General features: G+C 41.8%; 1 long non-coding RNA gene across 4 annotated transcripts in view; it reads left to right on the top strand.

Annotated features, from left to right (window-relative positions):
* Positions 1-16767, top strand: part of LOC111224781 — a 33133-nt gene extending 16366 nt beyond the window's left edge. For 3 of the 4 annotated variants that reach the window (XR_002665242.1, XR_002665243.1, XR_002665241.1), the window contains 3 exons: positions 7877-8007; positions 12110-12162; positions 14836-16767. This is a non-coding gene — a long non-coding RNA (uncharacterized LOC111224781). Of the gene's footprint in view, positions 1-6215; positions 6530-7876; positions 8008-12109; positions 12163-14835 lie in introns of those variants that run through there. The other variant, XR_002665244.1, reaches the window with a different exon arrangement.
* Positions 16768-18054: the final 1287 nt, after the last annotated feature.

Here is an 18054-nt window from a genome sequence, read left to right as displayed (position 1 = left end):
TAGTTAACTGAAAGTAGGACAGTAATTCTCCCAAAGCACTGCCCTTTCTTTAATGAGAGAAGAGCTAGAAAAAAGGACGAGTCGTGAAGTTGTCATAGTGCTGCTTGTTTGAGATTTATTGTCTGTTTGGCTGTTTTAAAAACTGTATAGGACACTTGTCTGTAGCGAGCGCAGGTCCATTTCGTCTCTCCTCTTTTCCAACCTTTGCTCTGCTCTGCTTTGCTGCCGAATGGGCTCCCTCCACACAGAGAAGCTCGGTTTTCAGAGGTGAGTGGCTTAATGATTATCAAAGAAATACATTTGAATCAAAGTGCTCAGTTAGTGCCCTTGATAGGTGCGAACTGTAGTTGGAAAACACTTGAGAATGTTTTTTTGACCTTGCAGGCTTCTACCACCTGTTTATTTAGAGTTTCAGTAAGCTGATTTACCCTCTTATATATTTACGAAATAAAAGTTTTAAAAATTTTTGTAGAGCAAAGAAAATGTACACACGTATTTAATCCTTTTTACGCTTTAATATGAAATAATGAAAAACATTATCATGAGATCCAAGCAATTTGTAGTAATGATAGTTGGAAAAGGAGCATTTTCTAATTACACATTCAAAATGTCTGAAAGGTTTGAAATCCAGATGATTTTGCACGTTTAGATGGTCACTTATTTTCTTGACGGTTGCAATATATTTTTTATTATTTCACCTATCTAAAGAGATTTAAAGTTTCCTAAGAGCGTGTTGTGACAGCCTGGAATCACTCCTCAATACACCTGACTGCTTATGCTGAGAGAGAAATTTTCATTCATTACAAAGTGTTTGCAACTGAAACTGAAGCTTGAGTAGTTTATAAAATTGCCATATTCTAATTTTAAAACAATAGTAATAATGTGCTTTTTTAATATCAATGTTTTTTAATATCTCGATAAAGTTTTGAGTAAAAAGGAGTGCACTGCGTTTTCAACTTTGCCATATTACTCTCCAGAGTTCAGTTCATGAAATAAGTCTAAATTAAATTTATTATGAAATCCTGTCTGGAAAGCTAAAAGAAAAACAAAGATGTAAGCATTTTGTTGTTGAAATATACAGAATCTTTTCAGAATAAAAGTTTGTCCTTTTTCAGGGGTCCTTTTTGAAAAAAAAGAGAGGAGGGGGTAAAAATTGTATTTTGTTTTATCTTATTAGGTTACATTAAAATGTAGAATTGAATTTTCCAGCCTTTCCTTTTTAAACAAATCCCTTTAGTCTGTCAAGTCACTTTTTAAATGATTTCATAAATTCATTCAGAGTTTTTAGAAATTTATCCAGAGCAGAAAAAAAAAATCATTTTGATCCCTGACTGAATTTGCCTTCGTTTTTACTGCACTGAACTGATTATAGGGACTTTACATTTCCAGTTATTCATAATGTGGATTTTATTTTTACTCTTTGTTAATAATACTGTTATATATATTAAGATTAATATTTGTGCGTATATATATGTATAATACCCACATTTGGTTTGTCTTTTCCTCTTTTTGCTTATATTTGTCATATGTCAGTTATATTAAAAGAGAAAGAAGTCTTTACTACTTTAGACTCTTTTTTTCTCATTCTGACATAAGATAATTATATTTCATACTTGTTTTAAACTTTGAAACAACCGAAATACTTTTTTTTGTCCCTAACATCTTTTGAGCAAAAAGAAGAAATCATTAAATACGATACGAACAAATCAAAGCGGATAAAAAACGGACAGTATATGTGCATGTCTTCGTTTCTCGTCCCTGACGGGCTGCGGAGGGTTAACCTCTGTATCTGCTTGGTCCCAGAGTGACTGAAGGAATTCATATCTTTATCTCCTACAGTTCTGTCGTTGCAGGATGTTTGTTTGGCATTTGTTAAAAAATGTCATTGTTTTACATATAGAGATATGTTACACAATGAACAACGTTTTTGTCGCAATTTGGCAAATTCTCGGCAGTGTGTGTGAGTGACTGCATCATTTGGGCTGCCATGTTGTCTCCTCCTGTCCTCCATTTTGTGATTCTGTCTCTTGCTTCTTGCTCACCTGCTTTTATCAAAGTTTTATCAAACTCTCTCTGGCTTTTTATCAAAGTGAAAAAAATAATAATTCTATAGCTTTCACATGATTTACGGATGTACATTTAATTTATTTTAAAGACCTGTCAGGCTTTTGTTTCATTACTGAGGCAGCCAACCTGAAGGCTGATAACTCTGCTTTTTACCTCAAAGTACCTTCCTTAGGGACTGAAATCTGCCAACTACTGCAACAAGTTGAAAGCTGTCTTGACAGGCAAAACTCCTTAAAAGGAGCACTGTGTCCTATTTGACAAGCCGTTTACTACTTAAAACAATTTGTCCATGTAATCAGCAGCACGCGTGTCAGAGACTGCATGCAATGTTAGTTTTTACAGCTCTGCAGCGCGAGCGACTGTGACCCGTAGCCCCATAATGGCCACCGGGGGTCACGGAGGTTAATAGAGACTGATGTATGAGGCCCCAGAGTGACATCCCAAAGGGGATGGCCCCTTAATCCTTATTAGGCCTCTGTGTTAGTGATCCTTACCTTTCAAAGCAAACAGCACGCTCCCTTTGCCGTGGGGCCCCAGCCTGCCCCCAGCGTTACACTTCTGACCCCAGGGTCGTGGCCTTTGTTCGGAACCCTTCAGAGACTGACCCTAGGGGTCACGGCTGTAATAGAGAAGTTGTTGAGGCGCGTGCTGCTGAGGGGCCCCTCAGCAGACCACCTCGTAGAGACAGCCGGCCCCGCCGCTCTGGTCACCGAAGAGAGGAGGAAGTGTGTGTTCGCCAGAGTGTGAATGTATAGATAGCTGGAATTTATGGGCGTCAAACACAACACATATTATATGTGTAAGTTATTACCACTCAGCACAATGTCGTAAGCTTGCAAGTAAGACCTGAACTTTGGCATTTTAAATGCAGTAAGTCATGTATTCACAGAAATAGCTTCTTCAGAGAGGCTCACATCGCTCTTTACTGACTTTCTCAGGTGGTTCTACTTATTTAACTACATATTGTTCACTGATAACTAAAGGCTACAAGCAATAAATTTAAGAAATTGCATTTTTGATACAGAAATGGATTATACATTTAGGTTTTTTGAATTTTTTTTGCCCTCTCTGCTGATGACTTCTTCTCAAAAAGTAAACTGTCAGTCGGCTAATCTGTTGTAATTCCGTTAAAAACCTATCTAACTTATTTGTCATTTAATTACAATTAATGTGGTGATTTGTCTATATCTATACTGTATAATTTTTGCTCCTGAGTATTAAAAATTTTGTGGCTTATATTATTCTTCAGTATTACATGTGTTGCTTTTCTCAGTGCTGTACAGCACCGAGATATGTGTGTGTGTGTGTGTGTGTGTGTGTGTTTGTGTAACTCGTTTTGACTCAGACATTCACGACCATGTTGCCACTGTGAAACATGAGTTGTGCAGCACTGACACATGTACTGTGATAGGTTTATTTGATAGTGTTTTGTATTTAATTCCCCTCCCCTTTGTATATTCGATTTTTGCAGATTTGCAGTGTGTGTGATAGAACCTAATCGCTTCACTGCAGCTTCTCCTCTTTCCTGCTGTGCTCCAGCTAAAATTTGCAGAGCTTCAAAATATGACTTGCATGCATGTGAAATATCAACAATGCAATATGCCTTTTTACACTAACAATAAATGTAAGGCAGAGCACAGCTTGGTTTTAATCAGGAGGTGAGGGTGTTGATGAAAATATTGCGGTTGTGGACTCTTGAAGGTGTCATAAATGAGGTTGTTAATATTGGAGTTTCATCAATGGCAGCATTACGCAGGCCGCTCCTGCAGGGGCGAGGCCGTGCAGAGGGCTACAGTGTCAGAAGTTGGCAGCTGAGCCAAAACCAGAGCCGTATCCTCAAGTGAACTCTCCACGACGTACGGTGCAACAGGCTCTGCCAAGTTTTTTGAATTCCTGCCACATGTTAGATGGTAAACAACTGACTAGCAGAAACAGTGTCTTAGATAGATGAGGAAGGCTAAGGGACTCTTCAAATTGCTGATGAAACATGCATTTGTTTACACTATTGTTTGATTTATATTCAGCTCGCAGTTGTTGTGGCGTTTTATGCTTGCAGCGATCGCAATTGGTTCAAAGACGTGGCGAGATGTGACGTCACAGGGTTCAATGTGATGACTGGTGCTCGATCCATTTTTCTCATCAAGGGACACGAGTGAATTCATACCTTAATAAGAAACCATCGGTTGCCTCTTGTCGAAGCCCTGTAGTAACCAGATTTCTTTCTCACTCGTGCTCATTTTTCACAACTGTTAAGTTTTTCGTGTTGGTGCGTTGTGTGTTTTTGATATGCGGATGGTGCAGCGGGACACAGAACACAGGGAACCTGAGTTTCATTTGAGACTGTGGAAAGCTGAGGAGAGTTGGGCAAGACAAGTGCACTCACTCTCTGTCTCTCTCTCGCCCTCTCTCTCTTTCTGAGTCCGTCCTCTGAGGTAGAAACACACACACATATACACACACATACACACACATACACACACACACAGCAGCGTAACGCCTTTTCTTTCAGCATCCAAGACTGAGAGTAAGGAGGTAGGAGACACTGCAACTAACCAAGCGGCCATATTAGTTTGCTGTTCAGTCGCTCATATTCGCTCTGCTCTTCGTCTACTTCTCCACTGTAAGAAAAACCACGTATGATAAAATGGTTAAGTGTACATAGGGGAGGTTTTTCCCACCTTTTTTTGTTTCAATGTGCGCAATTCCCCTTTAGATTCTGTGTGAGCAATAAAGACAGATTGAAATCAAGACCAGCTAGCCGTGCTCCATGATGTGAGATCCGTCGTTTTTTTGGACAAGTTTTTTCCCTTTTTCCCCTCTCTTTTGTGCGGCTGCTACTTTGGGGAGAGAGGAGGGGAAAAAATTTGCCTGTGCTGAGTTCTGGGTTTCTTTTGGGAAAGAGAAGACTGGAGGGGAGGGGAATGGCGTCCAAAGAGAGAGGAAGTTGTTTTTTTGCCATGGGGGAATCTGTTGCAAACAGCTAAGGGGCATTACAGCATTTTGGCCACAGAGAGAAGTTTTTGGGGACAGAAGTTGGGTGGAAACCGGACGGGTGTGAATAACCTTCAGCAGGCTGATGCAGAGGTTGGTAGGGATGCATGAGACCCAGAGAGAGAGAGAGAGAGAGAGAAAGAGAGAGAGAGAGGAAGACAGCAGGGGTGGTATCTGGCACAAAAACATAAAAAAGATCCTCCTCATGCAGGCTTAAATTAACACTAGCTGTTCAGAGCAGGGCTGTTTATTACTGTAGGCTATAACAGTGCTACTGAAAGGACAAGAAAGGGTGGGAGACAGAATAGGCTGGACACTGAAGGGGAGGCGGAGGGGGAAGGAGGGTGCAGGACACGAGCAGAGTCATCAGCAGAGTCCATTTTATCGTTCGGTTACTGCCCGACATTTCTCCTCTCCTTATTCGCACGCAGGACCGCTGCTGGTGCTGCAGTTTGCAGCAAGGCAAGATTGGCCTAGTAATGGCACATGGCGGGCGCACTGCGGTAAATATTACAGGATTTCACAGCACAGTTCACTGTTGCAATCATGGCAAGGCAGTCGCACCCAGGTGCTTATCTGGCTTTGATTGCGTGCCAAAACAGTCAATGTAGCTTTTCAACTCATTACCGTGTCTGCGGTCAAGAGGCAGAAGCAGTAATCAAGACAATATTCGTCAGTGATCATGCCAAACTTTCTTTATCGGGCCTTTTTTACGGGACCCACTGTTGCTTGTAGGTCAAATGTGTGGGATCAAACTCCCAGCAGCCACAGCTCTGAAATAAAGAGATGAATCGTTACATGAATCTCAAAGTGAGGTGTTGCAAGTTGTCCCACAATCCTTTAATCATTCGTGAGTATGTGTGTGTTTGCTGTGACTCTCCTCCTCAGGAGAAGTGCACTGTGCCCCGCCACCCCCACACCCACCCACCCACAACTCCCTCCCCACCCCACCTCATGCACACGCACGTCGCGCTGGGTCGGTGATGAAAACGCGTAGTGCGCACGCACTCCCACACGTCCCTGTTTCATCATCAGCTGAGCCCTTTCTCCTCCACTCACAGCTCTTCTTCCCTCCCTCTCTCGCCCCCTCCCCTCTCTGCTCTTGCTTCTTTTTCTATCCATCGCTCTCCTCCTCCTCTCTCCCTGGGTCCCGGCCACATGCGAGAGGGTAGACTAGGACGCTGCAGCTCTGAAAAAAAAAAGAGGGGAAAAACGCTCTGCTGCTATTTCTACAGGCGGGCCCTCCCCTTTAGCTAGTCTGTGCCAAAAGAGGGAGGGATTTTTTACTACTCCCAGTCCCAGGATTTTAACCCTCTGCCTGCTCTCGCTTCTCTCTGCAAGATCTGCTCCTCAATATCATGCAACAAGTGGCTTTGCTTTACTCCTGGTTCGACATTGCTGCGCCATTTGCGAAGACATTTTTCGGGACCCCAGTTTTCTTCACTTCACGGGCGTTGATCACCTGCATTTGGTCAGTTTTTTGCTTCTTCTGGGTTGTTGTCAGTAGAGTTAAACTGGACTGAGAATCAGTGGTTTTGGTTTGTGCCCTGCCGTGGTGCGAAGGCTTTTTGAGCACGTGTTTCTTGATTGCTCGCCATGCTTCCTTTTTCTTGTGAGTCCTCCCAGAAGCTGAGGACGAAGACAGCAGTTTGTTTTCAGCATGCTGTTCGAGCAGCTGCTTGATTTCATGTTACCTGTGAATGTATCTCGATTTCAACAGATGATTTCTCATGTATTTTCCTGTTCTCTTATCTTCTTTGCCCTCCACCTTCCTCACCCTTTCCATCTCTAAACCTCTCCCTCTTTTGGGTTTTCTGCCCCACCCTCTCTTCCTCACGCCCCCCCACCCCCCTCTCTCTTTCTTTCTTCCTCTCTCTCTCTCTCTCTCTCTCTCTCTCTCTCTCTCCCTCTCTCTCGTGGGCAGTCTCCAGTGAAAGGGGAGCAGGAGGGCGGAGCAGCAACGGGGCTTTTTCTGGGACAGGTGCCAATTTCAAACAAAAGACACAAAAAGCCAAAAAAGAGTGAGATAGTTCCCAATGACAGGGAAAAAGTGGCATGTTTCAAGAACTGATTTGTAGTAATTACATGTGTGTGCATGTGTAACTATTCTCCTCTTGCAGGACTTTTTTTTTTTACTGCATGACTGAGTAGCAGCCGAGATCTTGAATCCTCTCTTTCCCCCCCTCTCTGCTGTCTTGCTCCCGTGAAGGCATTTGAGTTTCGAGCGGGGAAAAGAAGGAGGGGTGGGTGGAGTTGGGAAGGGGCAGTGGGAGGCGGAGCCTTGCCTCCTCTCCTCCCTGTCGAGTCTTCTGCATTATTCATATGCCTGGGCCAGTGCTGCGATCTGACTGGCTGCCTGGCTTAGCATTCACCCGACATTCAGCGGCTCTGTTTGCTAACATTCCTCATTCAAAGCCTTGTTAACTGCCAGACGGGAGGAACACGCGACTCCATGGGAAACCCACATGGCCTCCCCATTGTGGCGGGCCCTGACAGTCTCAGACTAGGAGGTGGCAGACAGGGGAGAGCGAGGGGAGCCAGTTTGTAAATATTAGAAAGCAGTTAGCTGAGGTTAGGCAGGTTACCCAAGGCTTAGAGACGGGTTTGGGGGGAGGTGGCCAGATTGACAGGGTAAAACCCAGACAGAGGGGCAGACAGATGGGCAGACAGACATATAGACAAGGCGTTGAGGCAGACAGGGAGGCTGGCACTTGCTGGGACTCTGAATGGGTCTCTCGTTGGCGTGCCCGCCTACTCCTTGCAGGGAGTGCAGAGCTGTGTGACTGATTCCAAGCTCCTTCTCTGCCCTTCTCTACAGAGAGGATATGTGGACATACTGTGTGCAGCTACCGGAGGATCCAGCACAATGAAACGGCGGAGATTTCGGCGCTTTACCCCGGATAGCTGATGGCTGTGGTGTGTGTGCCAGCTGCCTCAAAGACTCAGTGGGTAAGTCAAAGAGTCTGTGTGGGTGTGGAGGTAAGTGTGTGTGTGCATGTACGCCTATGTGTGTGAAGCATGCACACATGCAGAGATATTCTTTTGACAAAACGATGAAACACAGAGACGAAACAGACACTGGAGAGCGGCTACGTTTGACCCGATCTCCATGTTGGTGTGTTTCAACGTTGTGTCTGGGTGTTGTTTCCTTCAGGGCTACATGACTATCCAGAGAGAGGAGGCTTAACTAAATATAGTCGAACCAGGGGGGAAACGTGGCATGGGCTTTGAATTTCAGACGAAACCGAGCTAATCTGTCCTCTGGTGCGTTCCTACCTGCAGTTTTGCACTCCAGGTCGGCCTTTTGTGTGTGTGAAAGAGAGACGGTTTTGGAGGGAGCTGAGAGGGACCAGTGCTGTAATGTTGGGCCGAGGGCCAGACAAGGCCTGCTACACAAGGCCGAGCCCCACCACAACGCTCCCCCTCTCTCTCTCTCTCTCTCCCTCTCTCTCTCTCTCTCTGTCTCTCTCTGTGTCTCCCTCTCTCCTTTTCTCTCCAGGTCAGCTATCAGAAAACAATTAATCGCGATTCTCATACTGAGTTTTCTCATTAAAACCCCATCAAGTGAATATGTGCGAGGTTTAGGAATTGTAATAGAAGGTAAAACATTGGAAAATGGGTCAATGCTGACACGTGGCCACTCGTAGCTTTAATATAGCTCAAACAGGCCTTTCGGACGTTAGGTGTATTATGCTTTACTAACATGGCTCAACTATAAAGCGCATTCTCATTTTTAAAATTTTATTTAACATGCATAAACAAGAAAAATGCTTCAAGGCATTCAACTGTAGACATTTCTCTCCTCAGTTCGACTGTACGGTTTTAAAACTGAATTAAATTCAAAGTAATGTCAGCTTGCTACACAGAATTTGGGTTATGTATTTCAACCCGAAATAGAGCGGTATGCTTTTTTAATGAATTTTTAAAAAGTTATACATTCATTAACTTTAGTATCACAACTGCTTTATCCTCGAGGAAGAACATCAGCTCTAATTTTGACCGAATTATATCATATTTTCCACATAATTAAAAAACTCAATATGCCACACCCCTCATCAATGCCATGCAGCATGGCAGCTTTTAATTATCGCCTATAAATCAATTTTTCAAACAAGTGCTAATTGAAAATCGTCCTTTTTTTCCCCCTATATTGCCTCTCGATGTGGCTTCATGTTGAACACCTCAGCACATCAGAGTCGACCATGACCGATAGGTAGGAGTGGAGGCAGTGTGAGTCATCACAGATAGCTCTAGTCATCCCACCTACGTCCTACGTTTGACAGGCCTATTCATCCGCCACTCTCGCACCACCGGGCCTGGCGCGAGCTCCGCCATTACTGTCACCCCTGACGTCGCTTCCCTCGTTTGCTGTATCCGAAAAACCTCTTCTGAGACCCTCAGCCAGGTGAAATTATGAATTAATACGTCAGAATTCGGAGAAGGAACACGTCATTGCTGGACACCAGTCAGTTCAAGGTGCAGCATTAAAAACTGCAGCAGAGTCAGATGGATTAGGTTGATTTAGATTTTTCTCAGTTTTCTTTTCTATTTTCTTTCCTTTCTACTTCAATTAGTCTGAATCTGTTGAACACATACTGTAGAGATAATATTAGCTCATATAGGTAATATTTTTGGCCGGTTGCGCTGCTATTCGCAATCAAACGGCCCTAATGGAAACGAGGAGAAAGGTGCTCTGATCCGCTTTTCCTCCGAAATGGCGGATCGTCACGATAACTTTTGAAAAACGTCGGGAATATTTTCTCCCTAACGTGGTCATGTTTTAAAGTGTCCTCTGCACACTTAGGTTCTCTGATTTGTCAGACGTATTTATGACATGAATTACAAAAGTCATAGAGTGTATTTCCACAAAATATCGGCCGTCCCAGAGAGAATATTTTGTACCGAGAAAACCATAAAAACAAACCCGCTTAGATCTTGGAATTCATAAAAAACAACATATTTTCACACAAAACTTGCAGCAAGTTGCAGTTTGCTGTGAGATTTTATACAATACTCTGATTTCCTATGCTTTAAAAAAAGTTTGACTTTTATGTTGTAAAGGACAGATCACTGAGTAGTCATACATAGCTTTTGTAAAGAGAAGAAAATGAAAAACAATCACAGATTTGGCCTGAACATCTACTCTGTGTGTCTGGTTTATAAAATAATTCTAATGTGAATATTACAAAACCTAAAAATGGGGGAAATGTGAAAAACTGAGCATAAAGACCATCACACTACATCTTGAACCAGACACACAGGACACATGCACGCACAAACGCACACTCTCGCACAAACACACACACATGCACACAGGCAAACACCCAGACACATTTGATGCTATGTACCCCACAATGAACCCTGGCTCCTAAGATGAATGGGGTTCCCACGCCTCTCCCAAGGAGTGCAGGGCACAGCCTCCTCCTCTGAGTATTCACACACACACACACACACACACACACAATGCATGCACTACAGATGGCCACACAGTCTTACTCAAACACAGGTGCATTTGAGAGTAATACAGAGGCATCCACTTGCAGTGAAAAGGTACAAGGGCACATTTTAAAAAGCACACACAGACATACTTTTAAGTATTGATTATTATTCAGAGCACTTGCAGCCATGTCAGTTTTAAAGATGGAGTTACACAGAGTTATCTTTATTCCCAGCACTTTGGCAATTTGGCATAAAAAGCGACTTTTAATTTGTTAAGCAGCAAACCAGATGGGAAATGAGCATGAGACTTATTAGGAGTGTTTTACTTTCAGTTACAGTTCAGCTACACCTCTTTTTGTTTCACTGTGTGTGCGTGTGTGTGTGTGTGTGTGTGCCTGTGTGAGAATGTGTGTCAGTCATAAGGTTTTGTTTTGCAGGGAGAATTTAAATGAAGCAGAAACAAAAGTTCGTGGGAAAATCTAACATTTCATTTTCTAAGGGTTCAGCAACACAAAGTCCTTCAGTGTGTGTGTGTGTGTGTGTGTGTGTGGTTTACAAGTGAATATATATATACGCTGCTTGTATTCAAATGCTACAGTTTGATTGTTAAATTAAAAAGGGATATATTTTAATATTTATTTGTGTCATATTTTCTCGAATACATCACTGTGTTTTTCAGTGATCATGTTAGAATATTGAATTTTTTTTCTCGTGGAAAAATAGATCCATAATTTATTGTTACAATATACACAATATATTTTTATTGAATTAAATTTCTTTAATTACTTAATTATGGAAGACAATACTTTTTCTAAAATTACTTTTGCCTTGACCGCATTGTGTGTGTGTGTGTGTGTGTGTGTGTGTGTGTGTGTGTGTGTGTGTGAGTGAGTGAGAGAGAGAGAGAGAGAGAGAGAGAGAGGTGCAGAGAGAGAAGGTGATACCTGTAATATTTATTTATATAATATATTTGAAATTTTTGTCTCTAAAAACTAATTGAAAATCAAGATTTTTATCTGTAGCTTAATTTGAAACGTGTTTATATTTAAATGTTAAATTGCCTCCTTTTATATTTTTTATGTTTTGACCACTTTCTAATTTCATCATTTTATTTTTAGAAACTGAAATTTGACTACAAAAAAGAAACTGATAATTGCAGAAAATTAAAATGACTGTCGAACAAAAAGCCACAACTTAATTTGCAATTCCAATATCACACAGTAATATAATTCCCACTGGTAATTTTTTGAAGCTTATTCTTTCCTGAGAGATGTATCTCAGCTTCTTCCACACTGGCCAGTATATGGTAATACAGTTATCCAGGCTAAATTCAGCTGCAGTCTTCTCAGCCATGATCATTCTAACATATGTTACATCAGCCTTAATGATACACTCAAGTAGCTGCTTGGCAGGTTTATGACCTGAGGGCTACATGGACACCTTAGTGTGTGTGTGTGTGTGTGTGTGTGTGTGTGTGTGTTTTGTGAATATATCTGCACAGTATTGTGTGTGTGTGTGTGTGTGTGTGTGTGTGTGTGTGTGTGTGTGTGTCGATGTGGATGTGTGTAAGGATAACTATATTTACGTCTCTGTTTTTCTCTTTAATTTTCAGGCTCATTATTTGGGAATGACTTTTATATTTCCTGGTCAGACGTCAATATCAAGGTTGGTTTAACAATTTATTCATTTTCTATATTTTTGAATTTATTTTTATTTCATTTAGGTATCTATTTACTTCACACTCAGTGATGTCTTTTTTAAGTGTGTGTGTTTGTGTGTGTGTATGTGTGTGTGAGTGCCACCACACTACAGAATTCTCAAAGTCAGAAATCACCTCGGTCTGGTCCGTAGCAGAGAATATGCATCATCTTCCTCTGTCACTGGCCCGTAGTCACACGACACGATTAACACAGTTATTCGTTATTTTATCGAACCCCAACCCGGCTCACATTGTTCCCGACACACAGCAGCGACGGTGGCAGCGAGTGACATGTCCCATCAAAACCGGCTGCAGTGCGTTGTGTGTGTCATGTCATCTGAATCAGTAAGCGTCTGCCGCAGCTCAAAGATAATCTCCTCAAAGGAAATTAGTCAAGAAAAAGGGGAAAGAAAAGCCGTCAGCCTAAAGGTCAAATGAAGATTAGAGGGAAACAGTACACGAGGGCACACCGGCTGGCACCCGGAACTGCACAAAGGCCTCATTGTCACGGCTCTGCACACTCTCCTTGCGTACTTGGGGAGACATGACACCTGTTGGTGGTTTTGGTCAACTGCAGGCTGAGTGACAGGACGCCTTCACAGGTCGAGTGGTGGTCCTCAGATTTTGGGTTTATGACGTTTTTTTTTTTTTTCGCTCCGTGCACACTAAAATAAGACGATGTTCCAAGGCACAAGAACGTCTTGAATTATTTTGGATACAGCCCGGATCAGCAAATGGTCAATCATCAAATAGAGTCACAGGTTTGATTCAGGGTCACAAGTTTTATCTGTCCTGCGTTTTACCCGTAGTCTGCCACGACGTAAAAGTTATACCGTCAAAGGTTGAAACACTGAACAGTGGAAAAAAAGATATAACTTTTGATTTATTCTCACTGATTTTACAGTTTTATTTCAATTCTTCAGACACACGGGTTCTGCGTACTTCAAAGAGTGCAGTGGTTAATCTCAAATAATTGTAAGGATCATTCTTGACAGTTTAACACAGTTTTACGGTTTATGGCGCCATGTGTCCAAAACACGGGGCTGAATGTTCTTTTGGAAAGTTGTATGAGAGCACGTGGCTTCAGGGTGTTCCTCACTTACACCTCTCATTAGTTAATAATATAATTTGTATTTTTTTACAGCCTGGACACAGGTGTTCATTTGTGTTGTGTGACTGTGATAACACCCTTTGGACACATTTTATTTATTTTAATATGGTTATTAAATAATCATTTAAAAAGTTACTGCTGTAAATATACAGGACGAATTTAATTGCACAGCAGTCATTAAAAGTATGAATTTAACACTCGCACCAAAGGCATTGTTAAAGGGTCAGTGCATTAAAATTACAAAAAACGTATTTCCTCACAAATCTCCGGTAGTTTGTAGCCATGCAGAGAGTTTTGGTTTAATGTGTCCATGTTTCGACACATCTGCCGCTGTCTCTGCTCTAATACAACAGACGTGAATGAGATTGTATTGATGATGAATCCAAAATTACATTAAAACTGCTGTAACATCTCCTTCCCGAAACAGTGTCCTTGTTGCTTTGCATGATTGGCGAAATGAGCAGTTGTCAGTTTTACAGTGAGGTGTGTTGACGACCCAGAGGAGATGCCGAATTTTGAACACGTCATTTTTCAGTGGTGTGAGCACCACCAACACCACCCGGTCACCTCCAGTGTGTTGGAGGGGACGAAGAAATCTCAGGTGTATCATTCAAAGCCTGGGCACATTAAACTAAAGCTAGATACCGCTTGGTCATAAAATGTGTTTTGTTTTGCAATTTGCCTTAAGTGACCCTTTAAGTAAAAGGTCTTCTCCTGTGTGAACCTGATACCTTGCCGTGCACACATTAGCAGTGTAAGTGGAGCAGTGAGATGCAGTCAGGCCTGCTGTATACCTCACAGGCTTGGACATTAAGTAGCTCGTGTAGAGATTTGTGTGGCATTTATGGGATAACCGACCTGCAATAAAAACAGCCGCAAACCGGTGTGTGCGTGCGTGCGTGCGTGTGAGGAGTTCAGGCAGTGACTCACTTTTATAAGTTCGACCCCACCTCACTCCCTCGTGTCTCCCCCGTCGCTCCCCAGCTCGAGGGGAAACCACAGCAGAGCCGCAGCCTCTCCCGTCTCACTCAGGAAACTCCCTCAAACAACCACAACCTGTCTGCTTGACCTTTCAGCCAAACACACACAGACATACAAATTTATGCTCATTTGCACCAAGATTTCCTGACATACACAAATAGGCTACAGATGAGGCACAACAGATAGCTTCAGGGGATTTATCCGACTAATTTAAAGTTAATGTTAGTTAGTGTTTGTTTACCTAAGAGGTGTTACCTAAACTCCTAGGTAACAACGCAGACTGCCAAACAGGATCCTCATAAATAACACAGAGAGACACTCTCACTCTCTGTGTCCTCACGCATGCAAGCACCTGCATCGGTTTGCACACACACACGCGCGTAGGCACAGATAGCGCTTTCTGTGTGCTGCATGTGTGAGCGTGCAGACTCATATGCACAGTGGAGCGCTGTTTTTGTGTGAGGCTCACGTGTAAGACAAGAGGTGAAAGTCTGACCTTTTGACACCCAACCGCAGCTCACTCTCTCCTCTCATTTGTCTCGATCAGGAAGAGGAAACCTGAGAGGAGGCGAGCTGACAGACCTGAAGCCGCTGCTGCAGAGAGGAGGTGACCTGTCAAGCACAAGTGACACACAGGAAGTATTTTGACGGCATACTTCGTTCTGCAACAATTAAAGCATGAAGAAATAATACGTCACTCAGCACTACTCTAACATCAAATTCTACATTAAAAGAGTATTGATAACAAACGGATGAATTTCATAAATACAATGAACCCTACTCAGCAAAAGAAAGATTATTCGATAAGATGATTAAGTTTTTTGTGTCTTAATTGGCTTTTACAACAGTTGAAAGTCAAAAAGAAATGTTTTACATTGAAATGTAGCAACGTAATTCAACCATATCTCCCGACCAAGCATATCTGTTTTATATGGTCATGGTGTCATAGCTTAAAAGATAATTAGGTTGCTGTGGCTTTTGATAGAATATAGATTTATACATTTCTTCACTTGCTTTATGAATGAAATATCTACTCACAGTATATAGAATGCATTAATACCAATAATACAAAAATGATATATGAGCATGGAAGTTCAGGCTGTGTGTGTAAGACAAAATCATCTCAATTCAAAGGTCCACTTACTCACTTTTTCTGACTTTTTAACTGTTTCTTATGGCCTTGATTAGTGAATATATATTTAATTTTTCAGTGCCCAGAAAACAGTAGGTGTCAGTATTGTTTTCTGACATCAGTGTTAGAATTACACACATCATATATAATAACTCATTTATAAACACACACTTTGCATTTGAGATTTTGTTTGCTGTGTCTTTCCCTGGTTTGTGGCGTTGGGCTGCCGTTCCCCACAGGTCGACCGTCGACCAGAGACCCCTGCAGGAGATAAACTGTCCTTTGGGGTGAGGTAGTAGGTTGTATAGTTTTAGGGTCATTCCCAAGCTGTCAGATGACTATACAACTTACTGTCTTTCCTGAAGCGACTGTGCTGACATCACAATCGCCACTGTCACGAAGGAGAATGTGACTTCACTGCAAATGTTTATTTTCCCCTTTTAAATGTGGACTTGTCTCCTACTCAAACAATGCACTCCTTTCATAGAATCAGTGAGGAGCAATACAACCTTGTGATTTGTTTTATTAAAGTTAGACAGAGAGGAGGCGATACTGAGGAGAGGCTGGTAAGTTAGAGAGAAATGATAGAAATCATCTTTTCAGACAAATTAGATGTTGATGTTTAAAAAATAAATGCTGCAACAAGATTTTTCTTGCATGGACATTGAGTAGGTTATCCATTTCAATTACCTGATGTTCATTAGTGTGTATTTCTGAAATACAGACATTTTTTTGAATTTTAAACAGAACTTTTGAGCCTTTTAAGCCACTAAAATGTAAATTTAGGAGTCTCTTACTGCAGTTATGCTTATTATAATTCCAAATGCCTCAACATGCCTCCATTAGCTAATATTTGAATACTGGTTTTAACTCTTAATGTTGTCATCTAAAACCTTGGTGTGTCCTCTGTGATAACAACACGGCAGCTCTGTCTTCATTTACACAGTGATCACACGTGACCTCCTCACAAACCCTCACATCCCGATCCTCCTCCCTACCCACCTGGGTGACTTATGGTGTTCGTACAGGGTGAGGTAGTAGGTTGTGTGGTTTCAGGGTTGTGATTTTACCCCATCAGGAGCTAACTATACAACCTACTGCCTTCCCTGGAGGGCAGCAATACATCACAGGAGCACACGTGGCCTTGTTACCATTCTGCTTAGGAGAAAACTGACATCTCATGACTCTTGTTTATTAAGCTCAACAGAGGACTGGCATTTAATTTGAAAGGTTTCATTGAGGCGGTGAGTAGTGTTGGATCACTACATGCACTAGTCACTCAACAGTTACAGATCATTCATGTTTTAACATGTACTTTTTCAACAATAAAGACTTTATAAGAAATAATTACAGCATTAACCAATGACTGGAGTCTGATTTTTCCAGTGTTCTGAAGTGCAGAGGTGCAACAGTAAAGTCTTAGTTGTCGGAATATTTTCGTAGAAACGTTGCCTTATTCTGTAATCCTTTTAAGGAGCTCATTATATGTTGAAATACTAATCTTATAAGCCTCTGTGGCTTAGGAACACATAGACATGTATCTGTCTGTCTGGAAGAATGCTCCAAAGTATGTGTTCATCATGTGTCTTTGTACTTTAAAACAAAGGCAATTATTTGAGATTTTTCCATGTAAGCTGTTAATAACATCCTGGATCAAAGGAAGAGAAAACTGTAGAAAACAATCTGAAGGTAGAAAATTCAAAGTAAACAACCAAAAAAGAGTCAAACGGTGACAACGGTCACACATTCTCAGTACTTTGAGATTTTGTTTAGTCATAGGTTTTGAGTTTTCCAGTTTGATCCTAAACTTCACCAGAGCTGATAACTGCGACTTAAATAAGCTGCAGAGTGCAGAAAGCTGTCTCTAATTCAGAAAACACGAGCGTGCGTGTTTCTCTCACAGATGGAGCAGGAGAGCAGGTGCTGAGGTATCAGCCACAAAATCATACATTATCACCCTCCCACTTGTCTGTGCGAGAACACACTGCGCACCTTCAGATGTGCTGTGGAAGTCAACGAGCAAAGATGATGGACAAAATACCCCACAGTGTCACTCACCTTAGGACAGACACACTGAAAGAATCTTATGCATCCATACACAGTAGATGGCGCCAGATATTACATGTTGTGTTGATTGGCGCTTTACGTATATTACTAGATCTATTTTATAGCAGGTTATAAGGTTATGGAGATTATTGGCACAGATACCAACAACCACCTGCAGACAGAAAGGGAGTGTACACTCTACAAACTAAAAGTGCACACAAAAGGAAGTGGTTAATATACAGTACGGTATGGTATAATTGGAAAATAAATGTTGCTTTAGGTGAGGTGTGTGTTTCAGTTTGATGTCTTTAAAATCTAGAGCAATCAACAAAAGAAGTATGTCCTTGTTAGGCACACCAAAGTGCACAGTGCTTTAGTAGCAAATGCCATTATACTGACTGACCTGAGTAAATCTTTAACAATAATGACCGAAAAAGATGTAAAGAGAAAGAAATGAGTCAGAGAAGCATTTTTAAACATGGATAAAGGAAGAACTGGCTGCAAGTAAATCATCTGGAAGAAGCCCACTGTTTATGGCCTATGGGGCAGAAAATTCCTCTTACAGTTTTTCTTGTATGCATCAACAAA

The sequence above is a fragment of the Seriola dumerili genome, unplaced genomic scaffold (assembly GCF_002260705.1).
Source record: "Seriola dumerili isolate Sdu_G_001 unplaced genomic scaffold, Sdu_1.0 BDQW01000138.1, whole genome shotgun sequence".
Taxonomy (NCBI): domain Eukaryota; kingdom Metazoa; phylum Chordata; class Actinopteri; order Carangiformes; family Carangidae; genus Seriola; species Seriola dumerili.
Note: the sequence above shows the minus strand (reverse complement) of the source record. Positions and strands in the feature narration are given on the sequence as shown.